The 7,078-nt window shown below is 44.8% G+C and overlaps 1 pseudogene; it reads right to left on the bottom strand.

Moving 5' to 3' along the window:
- Nucleotides 1-4,539: 4,539 nt before the first annotated feature.
- LOC128116884 (polycomb group RING finger protein 6-like) lies at nt 4,540-5,555 on the bottom strand (annotated as a pseudogene).
- Nucleotides 5,556-7,078: the final 1,523 nt, after the last annotated feature.

Here is a 7,078-nt window from a genome sequence, read left to right as displayed (position 1 = left end):
GTTATGACTAATAGAGTCACTAACGCCAGTGATATTGAACAGTGGGTACAGACTCCACGTATGTCAGCAGTTGTAAGAGGCACTATTTGCTGTATTTATTATAGGTAGGCATGTGTATAGATGGAGAACTAGTTGGATAGTTAACCTTATTCAACAGGCTTTTATTACTTTTAAACTAATAAACTAATTAAAGATGGCTTCATTTACAATGAGCTACATTCACAATCTTAATTGAAGGATTATGGGGTCCTATTTTATTAAGCCAGTTTGTAAGTGGCAAAATCACATTATTTTTACTCTATCAGTGCATCTTTATCTTCGAGAGAACATTTCACAGGAGTGTATACTAGGACAGCGCACTTTACTCAAGACGGGCAAGCATTGCATTCTCTCTGTATTACATTTATTTATCTCAAATATTAGAGGCAGCACAAGCTTTAAATTTTGCCCAGTTATAACAAAACTGACCTCATTGATGGTACAGCTGAATAACTGTTAACATTAAGCTATAATGTATATCATACATTTAGAAAACACAATTGATGCTTTTAAAATTTTTTATGCTTCACTAAATTATTATATAATTTAATAAATTTATAATAGATTATAAATTTCCAGTGGAATCCAAGTATATAAATTCTTGAAAAATTTACTTCTATATTATAGATATGAGGATAATTTATCATGTTAGTATTAAAATGTTTATGTCTATGATATTGGCTTCCCATTTGTCTTCTCTAGTGGTTTGTTTATTGTAAGCAAGGTACAGTCAAACCTCTGAACTAGACCACTCCGTGGGTAGAAGCAAAGTTTACTGGGGGAAAAACTGCTGGGCTACCAGCATGAGGGTGGAGAGCAGAAGCTCAGTGGGAGAGAAAATGGACTTTACATGATAGTCAGTGGGGTTGGGGTCTTTTAATCAGGAACTATGTGTATTTTGCTTGTGGCAGCTGACTGTTGGGGCAGAGAAGGGTGGCATTACTGACAAACAGAAACCCACATCACTAGATTTCTGAGGGATGCTGAGTTTCGGTTTTGTTTCATTCGCCTGATAAGAATCCGGCCTAGGAAGCCAGGTGGTGGTGGTGCACAACTTTAATCCCAGCACTCGGGAGGCAGAGCCAGGTGGATCTCTGTGAGTTCGAGCCAGCCTGGTTTACAGAGTGAGATCCAGGACAGGCACCAAAACTAAACAGAGAAACCCTGTCTCAAAAAACTAAAAAAACAAAAAAAAATCCAGCCCATCACCTTAAGACATTGTCAGCAGCACTACCCAATTTTTGTGACCTTTGTGACCTAACACTTACAAATTGGCAAGTAATCTGGAGGAACACTGTGTTCCCTACATGTGGCATTTGCTCAGTAATTAAAGTTAAAAATTCATCATTTTTGCCCTTGGACATGAGGCCACCAGAGAAGCAGGATTTTTTTCTTTTGCTATTATTTCCTTTAGGTTCATAGATGCTGTAAGTCGCTGGTGTGTCCCTCATCCCCCACTCCTGATTTTTACCCTCAAAGTTGCAGGTTTTCCTTGATCTTCCTGGTTCCTAAGAGGAAAATCAGGAGAGGAAGGTACCTGGTTCCTGCAGGACGGAGCCTTCCTGTAACCCTTCCTTCCAAAGGACAAAATTTAAAAACCAGAATTACCTCCCTCCATCCTTTTAAGGCAAAATCTTTAGAGTAGCTTCTGCATGTAAGTGGCTTTGAAGAATATTTCCTCTGTGTTGGGATGCTCACCCAACAACTTCCTAGGGTTTCCAGGGACTCTTCCAGTGAGTGGCGGCCTCCATTTGAGGGTTCCATGGTACCCAATGCTAGGCGGCCACTGCCTTCTCCAGGGGGACCCAGTGGATCTCATCTGGTTTAGATCAAACCATCCCTAAACAAGGAGGGCCGGATCCTTGTGCAAGGGCCTTAGAGCTCCTGAGCACCCTGCAGTTCTGTTCTCTAACTTCAGGCTCCCAGGGGCAGGTGTGAGGACATTTCTGTCTTTAATGGGAACCATTAAGTCTTTTGTCATTTTGCTCTAGAAGCCATAGGGGAAAAGGTCAGAACATGAAGGGACACAGGGGCAAGGGAAGGCAGTGCCACTGTGGCCTGTGAGGATTCTCATCTCCCTAGTGAATGAGACAGGCTGAAAATTCCAGCCTCATCTACCGCCTCACCAAGTTAGTGGGTGGTCAAAATGTGAGTCTCTCTCCTACAATCCGCCAGTCCTTATACCTGCCCAGTATCTACCTGACAGCTGCTCACTGGAGCTTACCCTTTCCCTTCTGTCTCTCTGGGACAAACCACTGGAGCACAGACGGAGCCTTGAAAGTAGACTCAATCTGACTGTATTAGTAGCTCCGTTTCAAAATGACCAACAGTACCATGTGGACACCCTCACTGGGATATGAACACTGGGAATCCTTGGGTCTTAGCCCTGCCTTGATAGAGCTCCAGGGTATTTGGTTGTGGAAGATAGTCTGTGACTCTTGTTTCACTGCTGGTTTATTTTTTTTTTTACTAAGAAAGCCACCATCTAAGAGGGTTACTGTGCAGTGTATCAGTCAATCATGACACAGAAAATGAACTGCAAAACACAAAACAAAACACAGAGAGCCATACACGTGAAACAACAGAATCTTTTACCTCAAATCTTAGAGAAAAGCAGTAGCAAAGCGCGTGTGATCAACTGCTCAACCAGTGGGCAGGAAACAATACAAAATAGCAACAACACTAAATGGGCACCAACTACGGTTTCACACTGTGACTGGAGAGGCTCTTCCTATGGCTTATGTGCACAGTGGATGCCAGGTATGGAGGTCTTCGGGTTAGCCCAACAGCTTGCAAGCTGTCCCATAGTGAGGTAGTCACCAGGGTATTGTTGCATCAAGCAGCTATCTGGATGGATTACACTGAAAACCTGGAAGGAGACAGAGGTAAAAATTGTATAAGGTTACTAATGCCTGAGAGAGGCCAGTTTACATTTAAAATGGAAACTACAACAGCATGCAATTGTAACAAGAATCCACTACAATTCACCCACTGGTGACTCAGCATCACTTATAAATATAAGCCTATGAACTTACTTAGCCTTCTATAATTGCAACAAAGAAGTGAAATAATTAACTTAACAATGTCCATTTTGGCTCACTGTTTCAGAGGTTCAAACCCATGGCTTGTTGGTCCATGATTTGGGCCTGTGGTGAGGCAACAACATAGCATGGAGTATTCAACTCAGAGCCAGAAGAGTAAGAGGCACAATTTCCTTGTAAGCAATACTCCAAATGACTTAGAACCTCCTGACGGGTAGGCCTAAAAGTTCTTAATATAGAGAATGCCACCTCTCTATATAGCTGAAGAGGATCATGATCCTCATCTTCTTTACTCTTTCCAAAGTGCTGAGAATACAGGTATGTGCCACTATGTCAAACTATTTCACAAATTCTTTACAATTGCCATTCCTAACCAAATTTAAAGTTTTTGTATGAAACAGATCCTGCAAATATCTTTTAGAAAGCACCAGGATGTTAATTTGGGGCAATATAATGTTTAAATTTGAAGCCTCATTATTATAGTGAACTTTCAAACACTCTTATTTTTAACCCAGTGAAACAAAATAATAGAAAATTCAGCTTTAAATATTCAATCAATGAAGCTGATCTACTGAAGAAACACTAAGTAAATATTCTGTAACTTTCCGGATTCACTTGAACTTTTCCATTTCAGAAGTGGTGTCATTACAAGGTATCAACCACCACTGATAACAACTATGGTGTGTAAAAATCACAAAGATACACCTCTTATTTTAAGACATGTTCAAATGTGCTACTACACTGAAGGTCTACGGCTCAACCCATACACCCTATAGGAGACAGTCTCTTTACACAAAACAATTCATACCTTTTAGAACCAAATAGCATCTCTTCAGGAGGGTTGCTAGTTGTAAAAATGCTAAGTTCAAAATATGACGAGAACATAAAAATGTAGCCAATAATTTTGGCCTTTGACAGCAAGTTTACTCTGCAATTTAACCAAGACTGGCTTTGACTATCCATGTTGAAAGCAAACTTCATTTTCCAAAAGGAAAACCACCTGATGCCGTCCCACAGAGGAAAATTTCAACAACCAATCTGAATGAGAAGTTACTTAGCCTTCTAATATTGCAACAAACAAGTGAAATAATTAACTTAAGAACGTCCATTTTGGCTGTTTTAAAAGTTTAAACCCATGGCTGGTTTGTCTCTGATTTGCGCCTGTGATGAGAGAAAAATGTAGCATGGATTGTTCAACTCACAGCCAGTTCAACAGTGGAGGAAACTATAAACAACTTTTCTTAAGAACAGTTAGCAAAAACAACTTTGAAGTATTTCAAACCATAAAGAATTTAAAAATTTGACATTTGATACTTTTCTCAAGCTGTGAGTGCTTTCTATGGTTTGTAGTGAAATGGATGCATTCCATTGTCCTAAGCTGTACCTATAAATGCTAGGATGCCAGGTGCAGGATACAGGTGTGTCAGAAACAGTACAAAGTCTAATGATTCCATGTTTTCTAGAACTCTTCAGTAAGATGCAGTTCTGCAGAGGCCTTATTTCCTGTCCCTTCATAACAAGTCATGTTCAGAGGAGAAAGCACAATACTGTAATAAATGACTAACAGACCACCCTGCATCCCAGCATCCCCTACTGTACAGTGGACTTCTTGTAGAGTTTGAAAGTCCTTAGCAACTGACCACCGCACGTGATATCTACCCAATAAGCTTCAACAAGACCCATTTTTCTTTTGAGAAATTTTTCTGTAAGTCCAATGGTTGCATTTCCTGAGACTCACACAAACTTCATTTTCAGTGGTTTAAAATGCTCAATGTCTGCATTAGTGCCCATAGAACCCAGTACTAAAGACATATCAGGTTCATGTGAACTAAGGCACTATTCTATAACTCCTTAGTTGTTCCCTTCGCTTGAAGGGCCTGGCTGTGGAACAGCATCAGGTTTTGGTGTTTCTGGACAATTTTCTTTATAAAATTCCTGCCTTTGCTTTTTTTCTTTTTCCTCTAGACCTGCCACTAATTTGTACACTATGTTTTGTAATTGTGGATCCGACCTCAGGTGATTAAGAGGTTTGGCCTCGTGCACTACAATGTTGCATTTTGGACACCTATAGCTATGTTCAAAATGTTTTATGATGCAGCTTTTACAGAAGGCATGAAGACATTCTGTAATGGTTGTTGCATCTATTAAATAGCCTTTACAAATATAACAGGAGATGTGCGGAGTCAGCTCCGAGAGAGGAACAAGGTTCTCCTGGTCAGATTCCACTGCTGCCTTCTTCTTTCCACTCTTAGGAGGTTTGGATGCCAGGCATTTCTGAGTCCCCACCTCCCCAATGGTGGACTGGTCATCCTTGCCAGCTGGAGGTGCTGTGGTGATTGCAGAGGGCAAGTTCTGGCGTGCAGGCCACAAGGCCTCCTCTGCTCCCTCTGCTTTGGCAGCACCCAGACTGCCCTCTTGGACCTCTGGGCTGCTCTCCTCTGCTGGCCTGGCAGAGGACAAACTGGGCAAGGGCATGGCCAGATTTTGATGTAAGGCAGAGATGAGAAGTAAGGCAGGGGCGACAGATAGGTCGAGATGTCAAGACAAAGAGATCGAGACCTTGGAGTGAGACCCGAAGAGAAGAAAAGACTAACTTTTCTTCTAGGTGAGACAAGGCGAGGCCAGACCTTGAGTCAAGACCACCTGCGAAATCCTGGGTTGAGGCAAGGCAAGACGAGGAAATAAGGCAATATCTGGAGATGAGGAGAGGCAAAGTCAGAATCCAAGATAAGACAGGCAAGGCGAGACCCCGATTCAGACCAGATGAGACTCCAGAGTCAGGCCAGATGAGACCCCAGAGTCAGGCCAGATGAGACCCCGGAGTCAGGAGTCAGGCGAGATGAGTCCCCAGAGTCAGGTGAGATGAGACCCCGGAGTCAGGCCAGATGAGTCCCCAGCGTCAGGTGAGATGAGACCCCGGAGTCAGGCGAGTTGAGACCCCGGATTCAGGCCAGATGAGACCCCGGATTCAGGCCAGATGAGTCCCTGGAGTCAGGTGAGATGAGTCCCCAGAGTCAGGCGAGATGAGACCCCGGAGTCAGGTGAGATGAGACCCCGGATTCAGGCCAGATGAGTCCCCAGCGTCAGGTGAGATGAGACCCCGGATTCAGGCGAGATGAGACCCCAGATTCAGGCGAGATGAGACCCCGGATTCAGGCCAGATGAGTCCCTGGAGTCAAGTGAGATGAGACCCCGGAGTCAGGTGAGATGAGACCCCGGAGTCAGGCGAGATGAGACCCCGGAGTCAGGCCAGATGAGACCCCGGATTCAGGCCAGATGAGTCCCTGGAGTCAGGTGAGATGAGACCCCGGATTCAGGCCAGATGAGACCCCGGATTCAGGCCAGATGAGTCCCCAGCATCAGGCGAGATGAGTTCCCGGAGTCAGGCGAGATGAGACCCCGGAGTCAGGTGAGATGAGACCCCGGGAGTCAGGCCAGATGAGCCCCCGGAGTCAGTCAAGATGAGTTCCCGGAGTCAGGTGAGTTGAGACCCCGGATTCAGGCCAGATGAGTCCCCGGAGTCAGGTGAGATGAGTTCCCAGAGTCAGGCCAGATGAGACCCCGTAGTCAGGTGAGTTGAGACCCCGGATTCAGGCCAGAAGAGACCCCGGATTCAGGCCAGATGAGTTCCCGGAGTCAGGCGAGATGAGACCCCGGATTCAGGCGAGATGAGACCCCGGAGTCAGGCGAGATGAGACCCCGGATTCAGGCCAGATGAGACCCCGGATTCAGGCCAGATGAGACCCCGAATTCAGGCCAGATGAGTCCCTGGAGTCAAGTGAGATGAGACCCCGGAGTCAGGTGAGATGAGACCCCGGAGTCAGGTGAGATGAGACCCCGGAGTCAGGCGAGATGAGACCCCGGAGTCAGGCGAGTTGAGACCCCGGATTCAGGCCAGATGAGTCCCTGGAGTCAGGTGACATGAGTCCCCAGAGTCAGGCGAGATGAGACCCCGGAGTCAGGTGAGATGAGACCCCGGATTCAGGCCAGATGAGACC

Source organism: Peromyscus californicus, unplaced genomic scaffold (assembly GCF_007827085.1).
Source record: "Peromyscus californicus insignis strain IS unplaced genomic scaffold, ASM782708v3 Scaffold_10__1_contigs__length_136768540, whole genome shotgun sequence".
Classification (NCBI taxonomy): Eukaryota; Metazoa; Chordata; class Mammalia; order Rodentia; family Cricetidae; genus Peromyscus; species Peromyscus californicus.
Note: the sequence above shows the minus strand (reverse complement) of the source record. Positions and strands in the feature narration are given on the sequence as shown.